A 13,745-nucleotide genomic window follows, 5' to 3' on the forward strand; every position below is an offset into this window, starting at 1 on the left:
AACGGGAAATTATGAAATAGCTCCGGATATGATACTTCCGGACACCTAGAGTTATTGGATGATGGATCTAGGTGGGCTTCATCACATTTGAGGGGTGGGATGATTACGGGGTATTTAATATTTTTTCAAAACAAAGAACTTAAAATTTACACTTAGCCTGTGTTTGGTGGTATGGAATTGAGCCTTGGAATTGGAGAAATTTCATCAATTTCAATTCCAAAATGATTATCAAATATAGCCTTTAGGGTGTGTTCGGTTGCATGGAATTAGAATCTTAGAATTAGAATTGGAATTGGTGAAATCGGAGAAAAAACAATTAAAGTGTGTTTGGCTGCATGGAATTGAAACTTTGAAATTGACATTCGTAAAATTTGAGAAAATTTGGTTCAATTTTCTTAATTGTTTTTCTAAAATTCCACAAATTCCAATTTGAAGGCTCTAATTCCATGGAACTGAGCACATCCTTAAGAAAATTGAATCAAAATTTTCTTTAATTCTAATTCCAAGGCTCCAATACCATGCTGCTGGTATGTTCAGTTGCATAGAATTGAAATTTGTGAAATTGAAAAAAAATTTGGTTCATTTTTGTGAGTTATTTTTCTCCAATTTCACAAATTTCAATTCCAATACTCCAATTCCATACAGCCGAAGGTGTATTTGGCTGTATAGAATTGGAGTCTTGGAATTAAAATTGGTGGAATTTGAGAAAAACAATTAACTAAGAAAATTGAACCTAAACTTTTTCAAATTCCACCAATTTCATACAATCGAATACACCTTAAATATTTAAAAAAAATTATTTTCCTAACATAGATAATTCGATCAAAAGTAGTATTTGTGAATTTAAAGAATTTGGTCGATTTCGAATTAATGAATATTACTAATCAATTGATATAAAGTTGTGTTTCTTGGATCTCAAGATATAAAATTTTAAATGTTCTATCTTCAAGCATCATAAAATTTTGTGATCAATTTTATAAGAAATAGCTAGAAATCCTAAATTTTTCCAAATAGAATCAAAACTTAACATTAATGAATTTTAAAGAAAACACAAAGAACCTAAACAAATTTAGAGAGGGATGGGAGGAATGAGGTTCCATGGTTATGGGACTGTGGGTGTGAGGTCCATGGTTATGGGACTGTGGGTGTGGAGAAAGAACGGTGGAGTCGTAAATTGGAGATTTGGCTGACCATTTTAGTTTGTATAGTTGAACACACTGTTTATTGTGGAGAGAGAGAGATTAAGGGTCAGTTTGGTGCAATGGAGAAGGAAGGAAACTGAAGGAAAAGTGATGGAGGAGGATTAAAAATTTGTGTTTGGCAAAAATTGTTAGAAGGAAAGTGAAAGAAAGGTAAGGGTTTGGAGGGTTAACAGAAGGCTATAATAGTAAATTTCTTAACCTCCCAAAAATGGGAGGAAATGAAGGGAAAAGGAAGGAGAGGTTTGGTGTGTGATTTCTGATGCCAAATTTGCCCTTGATTATATATGAATTTAGTTTGCAAAACAAAAATTACAGACCTTGATTAGTTGACTTAGCAGTCGCAGAGAGAGAAGGGGGTAAGCTTGAGAGTTGAGAGAAAGAGGGCCAGCGGCTGAAGTTTGTGAACGGCAAACCCGAATTGGAATAGCGGGCGATGGAAACTGAAAGATCGATATGGGTTTTGATTTTTTGAACAATCTGAAATTGGGTTTTGATTTATTAAACAATCTGAAATGATGCCGATATGGGTTTTGAACTTTTGATTCTTGCAGACAAGTATATAAACTGAAATATATAGGTTTTGAACTTGTGATTCTTGTAGTAGTTTGCAGTTGGAGAGAGAGAGAGAGAGAGAGAGAGAGAGAGGGCAAGTTTAGAGTTGAGAACAAGGATAGAGATGGAGGCTCAAATGATTTGCCCTAAAAAAAAATTTCATTTTCTGGTGGCCGATCCATGGGCCTTATAGGAGACAAATATATATATAAATTTATATTTTAAAATATAAAAGGGCATAATAGTAAATTTATTAAAATAATTCTCCTTCCTATCTTTTTTTTTTTTTTTCCCCAAACATGATTATTATCATTCTATTTCTTTTCCATTCAATAATCAACTAAACACGATAGGAGATTAAAATTATCATTCCCTTTCCTTGTCCTCATAACTAATGTTATCCTCTCCTTTTAAACCCACCGTACAGCAAATAAGAGGACGGGAGAGATAACAAAGAGGGTCTAAGTAGATGGAAGCTTTGTAATTTCGATTTGATATTAATAAAATTCCCTTCAAAACTATTAAGTGTTTTTTTTTTAACGTGAAAGTGAGAAAATTTTAACTTATGATAACTTAGAGATATTTTAACTAAAGAATTCTGGTCCGCCATGCTCATATTCTTGTAACTTTCCATTAATTGGAGCAATGACACTCCTAAGGGTTAGTTTGGTTAGCGTAAAAAGAAAGTTTAGGGTTAGTTTGGTTAGCGTGAAAAAGAAAGTTTTCAGGAAAGTAATATTCCCGCTGATTGATTTTCCTTAAAATGTTTACTCTATAAAACACGCGAAAATTTCAGTTTCGCATGAAAATTGTATCATTATGTGTTAGTTTCCAATTATCTTGTCAGTTATTTCTCTTCCTTCTTTTTAGACTCATAAAAGGAGTGACTTATTTTTGATAAATTAGGACTCTTACTTGTATTACAGCTTTCTAACTCTTTAAATTACGACTCCTAATTAACTTACGCTTTAAATTAGGACTATATATATATATGCACGCACATATTTTTATTCATAAAATAATTATTTATATTTTTTATTATGCTTGTTAAATGATGTATTTTACTTGATTAAGTTTTAATTTTCCGACTCTTTAAAATAGGACTCTATATATATATGCACGCACATATATTTTTATTCATAAAATAATTATTTATATTTTTTATTATGCTTGTTGCAGGATGTATTTTACTTGGTATTGAATTCATAAGGGTAATTTTGGTATATAAATCATTTTCTTTTCACTTTTTTGCTAACCAAACTAATGAAACAACATTTTCCCACAAATTTTTTACAAAAAAATCATGCTAACCAAACATAATTTTCTTTTATTTTCCTTCACTTTCTTTCTCTTTCACTTTCCAACATCAATTTTCGGCTAACCAAACGGACCCATTCGAGAAAAAATGATTAATAACCCTTGCGCCACTCGAGCTAATGTTTTGCCTGGTCATATTCAAATCTTACACAAGCAATCAAAAGAGATTATTAGATAATCTGAGACCATATAGTCCCAGCCAATCAAAAGCTACTGCACAACCAATTAGCCAGCTTTATTTAGTTTTTTGATTACGTGGCAATTTGTGACTGGCCAAGTGTAACACCCCCACATTTCCCACGCATAAGTTGATCAGGCTTATACACGAAAAACGAGGGATATCAAAAACAATTGGCAATATACAAGCATGGAATACAAAATGATGGAAATAAAAGAATTTAGACAGGAAAGAAACATTAAATAATACAACATCCATCCATCCTTTATTTAATACAGTACTTCGTTACAACTTGGAAATCCTACGTCAGGGATCCCTAAACATAACCTTGAGAGTTCAACGTCAAAAGTAAATGAAAACTGAAACTGAAATACTACATAAAACTTCTACCCTGCACTGGATTGTAGGAGTAGATGAGTTCGGATGATGGTCCCACACTGCGAATCTCAGCCTTGAAACGGATACTGACCGTATCCTGAAATAACAACAATGGTGGGTCAACCCCACGAGCAAGTCCTCTCTACTATGACCCAAATCAGAGAATCAAATAAATTAATCATTATGAATCGGATGAGTACTATATCTGTATACATCCTATGGGAACTATCCAATGTATAACATGACCTCAACCAGAATAGACGGTGATCACTTAGACTCACACTAGGTGGTCAAGTGTCGCCTTTCCCTACCCGGGAAATCAGCTATTATACATGGTGCACGGTACTGACAACACAGACTATAACGAACTACACAGTGATAACACCTCGCAAAGTACTGATGAATATACTGAGCATATCAATTAGGCAACACATGCCAACAATATTAATAAATATACCGAGTATGTCAATTTAGGCAACACATGCCAATAATATTAATAAATATACCGAGAATGTCAATTTAGGCAACACATGCCAATAATATTAAACCACATACCCCGACAGCCACACATCTGTCTATCGCAACGAATGCATAAGGTATAAATGAGTCTAAACTTATTAGCCAGCTCATATGGTTCTATATGGCAACACATCCATATAATATAAATGCGACATAATTAAACAGTTCATTTATTTCCTGAAATGCACACAGCATAATAATCATGGTTTATATATTAATTAACAGTATAAACATCCTATAAGATATCATGGATAATTTATCTGACTAAAACCATGGCCTTATTTAATTTAACAGTAATGTTTGATACCATTAAATACGATAATAACACTATTTATATTTAACAATGTCGTTAAATAAATCACATTAGTATCCGTACTGCGAACGAGCCAATAAATGCTTAGAAAAGATTAATCGGCCATAAGAATAAGTAACGGGTGTTAAAATAATAATTTCGTGGCCCGTTAAACCCGTAATTACCAACACAGTACCTAAAAATCCAAGTTTAAGGTTCTGGAATTTACAAAACAGGTCCTATGGGTATTCTGGTAATTTCCAGTAGCTATAGGGACCCCACACGCGCCCTCACGCGCCTCCCAGAGCCTCCCCACGCGCAGCCCAACCTTCCCCACTCTCCCACGCGCCTCCACGCGCGTCTGGCATCAGCCACGCGCTCCCACGCGCGTCTGGAGAGTCCCACGCGCGCGCACGCGCTGCCACGCGCGCACTAAGGGTGCCTTGCTGACGTGGCGTCCTCCGGTTGGTTGGCTGCATCAGCTTTCCTGCATGCGCGCCACACCGGATCAGTCCACCTGCATCTCCTCCATCCAACGTTCCCTGATCCGGGTGTACCGCGGTATCATGGACCGCGATGCACCGGATCAATCAGACTCCATTAATGGCCAGGATGCGCGCGTACACCCTCCTATGGTGCGCCGCGTCGCACCGGATCACTCCGGTCGTCTCCCCCACTGCCGGCGACCGGAAAACTCGCCGGAAGGTCGCCGGAAATTGCAGAAAATGCCCGGAAAAATCTAGAAAATTCTAGAAAAATCCCTAAAGTCTTATTTAATTATTTTTAGCCATTATTAATTTCATAGGACATTAAATAAATATATACCATCCTATATAATTAAAATTCCATTAATTTAATAAAATAAAATTAATAATTTATTAACCTCCAAACCTTGGCTCTATGCATAAAAATAAGCTAAACAATTAATTTATTAATTCAAAGGGGAAAAGTAGATAATAACTTGCCTTTTTGGATTTAAAATAAATCCGCCGGTCTGCGCGTAGTCGGGTAAAATTGCCTACACCGGTCCAAACTTCTTTCTCTTTCTCTTTTCCTTTCACTCTTATAAAATAGCTCTCTAGAATTTATACTTTGCTTCTAACTCCCTTTATTTTTTTCTAAGGCAAGCTAGTTAATTTATACACAAAATATATAATATAAATATTACAAATATCTAATTTATAATAACTTCTCACCCATTTCTCATATTCCTACCTATATGGCTTTAAGACAATGCTATCTTTAATCAAGATATTTGATCCACCATTCTACCATAGTAAATGAAATTCTATCCTAGTATTTAATTTTCCATCATCACATTGATTTATTATAACTATTATTATTATTACTAATATTATTATTAATAAATTTTTTTATTATTATATGATTATTATATTATTATTATTATTATTTTTTTTATTATTAAACTAATATAATTATTATTATTACAAAAGAATACATTATAACATCATAATACTATATAACACAAATATAATACTTTAATTAGCTAATAATGATTAATATAAGCATAACCAACAAATAAAATTATTATTAATAATACATGCATAATTAAATGAATAAATTTACTATTTTAACATACACAATTACTTTACATGCACAATTAAATGAACATAATATAATAATGTAGTATGCACAAATAAATAAAATTAATTAACCTAACACAAAATTAATTTAAATACATTCTTTAAAATTACGGGGTATTACATTCTCCCCCCCTAATAAAGGAATTTCGTCCCCGAAATTCACTACATACCTGTAGTAAAAAGTTCTGGATACTTGGCACGGATAATATCTTCCCGTTCCCAAGTAGACTCTGTAGCATTATGATGACTCCACTGTACACGTACTAATGGAATAGTCTTCGTGCGCAGTATCTGATTCCTACGATCGAGAATACAGTAAGGTTGTTCCAAATAGGTTGCATCGGGTTGCAACTCAATCTCACCCACATCAATGTGTTGGTATCGATCTTCATCCCGTAGAAATTTTCGCAGCATAGATACATGAAAAACATTATGTACCCTATGAAGATTATCTGGTAGAGCCAGACGATAAGCTACTGCCCCAATCCGATCTGTAATCATAAAAGGACCCACAAAACGAGGCGATAACTTACCCTTTGACCCAAACCGCATTACTCCCTTCATGGGAGAAACCTTAAGCAAAACCTGATCACCAACCTTAAACTCCAAAGCACGAGTTCGACGGTCAGCATAACTTTTCTGTCTGCTTTGAGCTGTACGCATCCGATCCCTAATGATAGCGATCTTTTCTGACGTGTCCTTAATAAATTCAGGACCCAGAAAGTTGTTCTCACCAACTCCAAGCCAACAGACAGGAGACCTACACGATCTGCCGTACAAAGCCTCAAATGGTGCCATACCAATAGTTTTCTGATAACTATTGTTATAAGCAAACTCTGAAAGCGGCAAATATTCCTCCCAATTGCCCTTAAAATCAAGAACACATGCCCGCAACATGTCTTCTAAAATCTGATTAACTCGCTCAGTCTGTCCATCTGTTTGAGGATGATAAGCAGTGCTAAGATATAGTTCTGTACCCAAAGCCTGCTGAAAGCTCCTCCAAAATCCTGATACAAACTTCGGATCTCTATCTGATACGATGGACAATGGTACACCATGAAGTTTCACCATTTCTGCAATATACAGCTTAGCATACTGTTCTGACGTAAAGTTTGAACGAACAGGCAGAAAGTGAGCGGACTTGGTCAATCTATCAACAATGACCCAAATAGAGTTGTGATTATGCTGTGAAGTAGGTAATCCCTCTATAAAGTCCATGGAAATACTTTCCCATTTCCACTCTGGTATGGGAAGTGGCTGTAACGATCCTGGCGGTCTCTGATGATCAATCTTAATCATCTGACAGGTGCTACATTTAGAGACAAAGATAGCTATATCTCTTTTCATGCCGGCCCACCAAAACTGGCGTTTCATGTCCTGATACATCTTGTCTCCCCCTGGATGTACAGAGAACTGAGAAGTGTGTGTCTCTCTCATCACAACATTTCTCAAATTATCAGCTGAAGGCACAATTAAACGTCCCTTGTACCTCAATCCTCCATCAGTCCCTATAGAATAAAAAGGAACATCTCCGGAGGCTAACTCCGAAACCCGATCAATACACTGTTGATCTGAGAGTTGCGCTTGAATGACCTGATGAATGATAGAAGGAGTTACTACCACACATGCCATAAAAGCGTCTGCTAACTCATCAACAGTCTTCAAAGCATCCCACTCTGTTGTAAACAAAGCTGAAAGGCTGACATAGGGTCGGCGGCTGAGTGCGTCTGCTACAACATTCGCCTTCCCTGGATGATACTGAATAGAGAAATGATAGTCTTTCACGAACTCCAACCATCTGCGCTGTCTCATATTCAGTTCCCTCTGTGTGAACAAATACTGTAGACTCTTATGATCGCTAAACAATCGAAAAGTCTCCCCCAAAAGATAATGTCTCCAAATACGCAAGGCAAAAACCACTGCGGCGAGCTCTAGGTCGTGAGTCGGGTAATTAAGCTCATGAGGCTTAAGCTTCCTAGACCCATAAGAAACTGGTCGCTCTTCTTGCATCAACACACAACCCAAACCCTTCAGAGAAGCGTCAGTAAATACTAAATACTCGATTCCACTCTGAGGTGTGGCTAAGACAGGTGCAGAAGTTAACTTACTCTTCAATTCAGCAAAAGCAGTCTTACAAGAATCATCCCATACAAATGGTACATTCTTCTTAGTTAGATGAGTAAGTGGACCCGCAATTTTGGAAAATCCCTGGATGAACCTGCGATAATACCCCGCCAATCCCAGAAAACTGCGAATCTCTGTCGGTGAGGTAGGCTGTCCCCACTCCATAACGGCCGCAACCTTGGCTGGATCTACTGCTAACCCTTCTTCTGACACTACATGTCCCAGAAATTTGACCTCTTTCTGCCAAAATTCACACTTCTCAAACTTCGCAAACAACTGATGTTCTCGAAGTGTCTGCAATACTGTGCGTAAATGTCTGGCATGGTCCTTCTCCGACTTAGAGTAAACCAGAATATCATCAATGAAAACAATGACAAACTGATCTAAGTATTCTCTGAATACTCTATTCATCAAGTCCATAAAGACAGCTGGAGCGTTCGTTAAACCGAAAGGCATAACACGAAACTCATAAGATCCGTACCTTGTGAGGAATGCTGTCTTTGGAACATCTTGTTCTCTGACTCGTAGCTGATGATAACCAGACCTCAAATCGATCTTTGAGAAGTAAGTAGCTCCCTTCAACTGATCAAACAGGTCATCAATTCTGGGCAACGGGAACTTGTTGCGAATAGTGACCTTGTTCAGTTCTCTGTAATCAATACAAAGACGAAGAGATCCATCCTTCTTCTTTACAAACAGTACTGGTGCTCCCCATGGTGAAGTACTTCTGCGAATAAATCCCTGGCTGAGCAACTGTTGAATTTGATCTTTCAACTCTCGCATCTCCACTGGTGCCATTCGGTACGGCGCCTTAGCAATAGACGTAGTGCCTGGAGCTAAATCAATAACGAAATCTATCTCTCGACTCGGTGGCAAGCCTGGAATTTCCTGGAATACATCCTGGAATTCCTGTACTACCGGGATGCTGTCAAGAGATACCGCAGTCGCTTCCTGTGAGTCCTCCTCAAGAACGAATAAATAAGTGCTAGGCCCTCTATCAGGTTGTGGTACAACAAGAAGATACATCTCCTGTCCTGGTATGGAAAATACAATAGACTTTTCGTAACAGTTAACCTGAGCATGGTACTGAGATAACCAGTCCATCCCAAGTATAACATCATACGAATGCATATCTAACACTAACAAATTTGCAAGAAATCGAAGCCGGCCCATATCTATAAGGATATCACCGCTATACTCTCGTAAAATTGCGCCAACTCCCAATGGTGTATAAATATTAAGAGGTTGGTCACATAACTGAGTCGTTATACCAGATAAGATAACAAAAGATCTAGACACAAAAGAATGTGATGCACCAGTGTCAAACAGTATACGAGCAGTTCGACCATGTATAGAAAACATACCCTCAATAGCCTGAGGAGCCTGCGCATTATGTGGCATGAAGTTATAAACTCTGCCATGATGCAACTGCTGTGGAGGTTGTCCCGGAGGAAATGGTGGTGCTGGAAGTGCCGGAAAATTCTGAACTTGCCCACGTGGCATCGGTGGGGCCGGTAGAGGTAACGGCTGATTTGGTCTCGGCTGCCCATACTGTCCCTGCTTAGCTTTGGGACACATCTTGGCCGGATGCCCAATCTCTCTACAGTGATAACAACGTCCCGTAAAAGGACCTGCCTGCCTTCTCTGTTGATTTCCCGACCACTGTTCCTGTCCGGTCTGAGGTATCCCACCTTGTCTACCCTGATTAGGGACTCCATCCCTCTGCACATCTAGGTTTCCTTTGTTTTTCTTCCAAGGTTGATGTCCTTGAAATCTGCCCCGATCATTGGACTTGGCACCACTGCTGCTTCCTTTCTCCCCTGTCTGGTAGTCTCGGTTAGTCCGCTTATCTCCCTTGGACTTCCGGTAATCACTCCTCATCTGGCAGTGCTGTAAGGCGGCATTAACCACCTGGATATAAGTAGTATATGCAGGACTACCTATGATCACCACTTTAATCGGCCATATCAACCCCTTCACAAAGCGGTCTCGCTTCTTTTCTTCCGTATTGACCTCCTCTGGTGCGAATAATGACAAATTAATGAACTTCTGTTCATACTCAGCCACAGTCATATCTTCCTGTTGCAGATCCAGAAATTCAGTCTTCATCGCTGATCTTACTGACATAGGAAAATACTTGTCGTCAAAGCGAGTCTGAAATTCAGCATACGTCAATCTGGTCCTCTCATCGACAGTAGTAATAGACTCCCACCACTGCAATGCATTGCCTATCAGCATAAACGTAGCCAGCATCTGTTTCTGCACTTCGGTACAGATTACCATCCGAAGATGACGCTCGCTCTCCTGTTTCCACTGATATGCTAACAGGACATCTGTGGACCCTGCAAATGTCGGTGGATTTCCCCGGATGAACGAGTGACGAACTTTGTCCCATGACATTGGCTGTGCCACTGGTTCAGGAACAGGTACTATCGGAGGAGGTTGCTGGTTTCGTAGAGCAGATGCTACTCCTGCTGCCACCGCTCGTGCAATGATATCAGCAACTTGAGGAGAAAATTCCTGATTCTCATTTTGAGTTGGGGAAATACTGCGATGACGGTTCGCATTCCTTGTCCCACGCCGAGACATCCTTCTTTTAAATTCAGAAAAATCTAACGTCAGTACATTATAATGGACCGACTAAAAGAATACAAAGAACCCTAATATTTAGGCTCTAATTATCAGAATACACAACGCGGAAGTATAGTAATCACAGATCCCTAAGACACTCGAACCTGGAATGCTCTGATACCAACTGTAACACCCCCACATTTCCCACGCATAAGTTGATCAGGCTTATACACGAAAAACGAGGGATATCAAAAACAATTGGCAATATACAAGCATGGAATACAAAATGATGGAAATAAAAGAATTTAGACAGGAAAGAAACATTAAATAATACAACATCCATCCATCCTTTATTTAATACAGTACTTCGTTACAACTTGGAAATCCTACGTCAGGGATCCCTAAACATAACCCTGAGAGTTCAACGTCAAAAGTAAATGAAAACTGAAACTGAAATACTACATAAAACTTCTACCCTGCACTGGATTGTAGGAGTAGATGAGTTCGGATGATGGTCCCACACTGCTAATCTCAGCCTTGAAACGGATACTGACCGTATCCTGAAATAACAACAATGGTGGGTCAACCCCACGAGCAAGTCCTCTCTACTATGACCCAAATCAGAGAATCAAATAAATTAATCATTATGAATCGGATGAGTACTATATCTGTATACATCCTATGGGAACTATCCAATGTATAACATGACCTCAACCAGAATAGACGGTGATCACTTAGACTCACACTAGGTGGTCAAGTGTCGCCTTTCCCTACCCGGGAAATCAGCTATTATACATGGTGCACGGTACTGACAACACAGACTATAACGAACTACACAGTGATAACACCTCGCAAAGTACTGATGAATATACTGAGCATATCAATTAGGCAACACATGCCAACAATATTAATAAATATACCGAGTATGTCAATTTAGGCAACACATGCCAATAATATTAATAAATATACCGAGAATGTCAATTTAGGCAACACATGCCAATAATATTAAACCACATACCCCGACAGCCACACATCTGTCTATCGCAACGAATGCATAAGGTATAAATGAGTCTAAACTTATTAGCCAGCTCATATGGTTCTATATGGCAACACATCCATATAATATAAATGCGACATAATTAAACAGTTCATTTATTTCCTGAAATGCACACAGCATAATAATCATGGTTTATATATTAATTAACAGTATAAACATCCTATAAGATATCATGGATAATTTATCTGACTAAAACCATGGCCTTATTTAATTTAACAGTAATGTTTGATACCATTAAATACGATAATAACACTATTTATATTTAACAATGTCGTTAAATAAATCACATTAGTATCCGTACTGCGAACGAGCCAATAAATGCTTAGAAAAGATTAATCGGCCATAAGAATAAGTAACGGGTGTTAAAATAATAATTTCGTGGCCCGTTAAACCCGTAATTACCAACACAGTACCTAAAAATCCAAGTTTAAGGTTCTGGAATTTACAAAACAGGTCCTATGGGTATTCTGGTAATTTCCAGTAGCTATAGGGACCCCACACGCGCCCTCACGCGCCTCCCAGAGCCTCCCCACGCGCAGCCCAACCTTCCCCACTCTCCCACGCGCCTCCACGCGCGTCTGGCATCAGCCACGCGCTCCCACGCGCGTCTGGAGAGTCCCACGCGCGCGCACGCGCTGCCACGCGCGCACTAAGGGTGCCTTGCTGACGTGGCGTCCTCCGGTTGGTTGGCTGCATCAGCTTTCCTGCATGCGCGCCACACCGGATCAGTCCACCTGCATCTCCTCCATCCAACGTTCCCTGATCCGGGTGTACCGCGGTATCATGGACCGCGATGCACCGGATCAATCAGACTCCATTAATGGCCAGGATGCGCGCGTACACCCTCCTATGGTGCGCCGCGTCGCACCGGATCACTCCGGTCGTCTCCCCCACTGCCGGCGACCGGAAAACTCGCCGGAAGGTCGCCGGAAATTGCAGAAAATGCCCGGAAAAATCTAGAAAATTCTAGAAAAATCCCTAAAGTCTTATTTAATTATTTTTAGCCATTATTAATTTCATAGGACATTAAATAAATATATACCATCCTATATAATTAAAATTCCATTAATTTAATAAAATAAAATTAATAATTTATTAACCTCCAAACCTTGGCTCTATGCATAAAAATAAGCTAAACAATTAATTTATTAATTCAAAGGGGAAAAGTAGATAATAACTTGCCTTTTTGGATTTAAAATAAATCCGCCGGTCTGCGCGTAGTCGGGTAAAATTGCCTACACTGGTCCAAACTTCTTTCTCTTTCTCTTTTCCTTTCACTCTTATAAAATAGCTCTCTAGAATTTATACTTTGCTTCTAACTCCCTTTATTTTTTTCTAAGGCAAGCTAGTTAATTTATACACAAAATATATAATATAAATATTACAAATATCTAATTTATAATAACTTCTCACCCATTTCTCATATTCCTACCTATATGGCTTTAAGACAATGCTATCTTTAATCAAGATATTTGATCCACCATTCTACCATAGTAAATGAAATTCTATCCTAGTATTTAATTTTCCATCATCACATTGATTTATTATAACTATTATTATTATTACTAATATTATTATTAATAATTTTTTTTATTATTATATGATTATTATATTATTATTATTATTATTTTTTTTATTATTAAACTAATATAATTATTATTATTACAAAAGAATACATTATAACATCATAATACTATATAACACAAATATAATACTTTAATTAGCTAATAATGATTAATATAAGCATAACCAACAAATAAAATTATTATTAATAATACATGCATAATTAAATGAATAAATTTACTATTTTAACATACACAATTACTTTACATGCACAATTAAATGAACATAATATAATAATGTAGTATGCACAAATAAATAAAATTAATTAACCTAACACAAAATTAATTTAAATACATTCTTTAAAATTACGGGGTATTACACCAAGTCT

This window comes from Cornus florida, unplaced genomic scaffold, assembly GCF_030987335.1.
Source record: "Cornus florida cultivar Cherokee Brave unplaced genomic scaffold, ASM3098733v1 CherokeeBrave_3.0.0_Hap2_Chr07, whole genome shotgun sequence".
In the NCBI taxonomy this organism is placed as follows: domain Eukaryota; kingdom Viridiplantae; phylum Streptophyta; class Magnoliopsida; order Cornales; family Cornaceae; genus Cornus; species Cornus florida.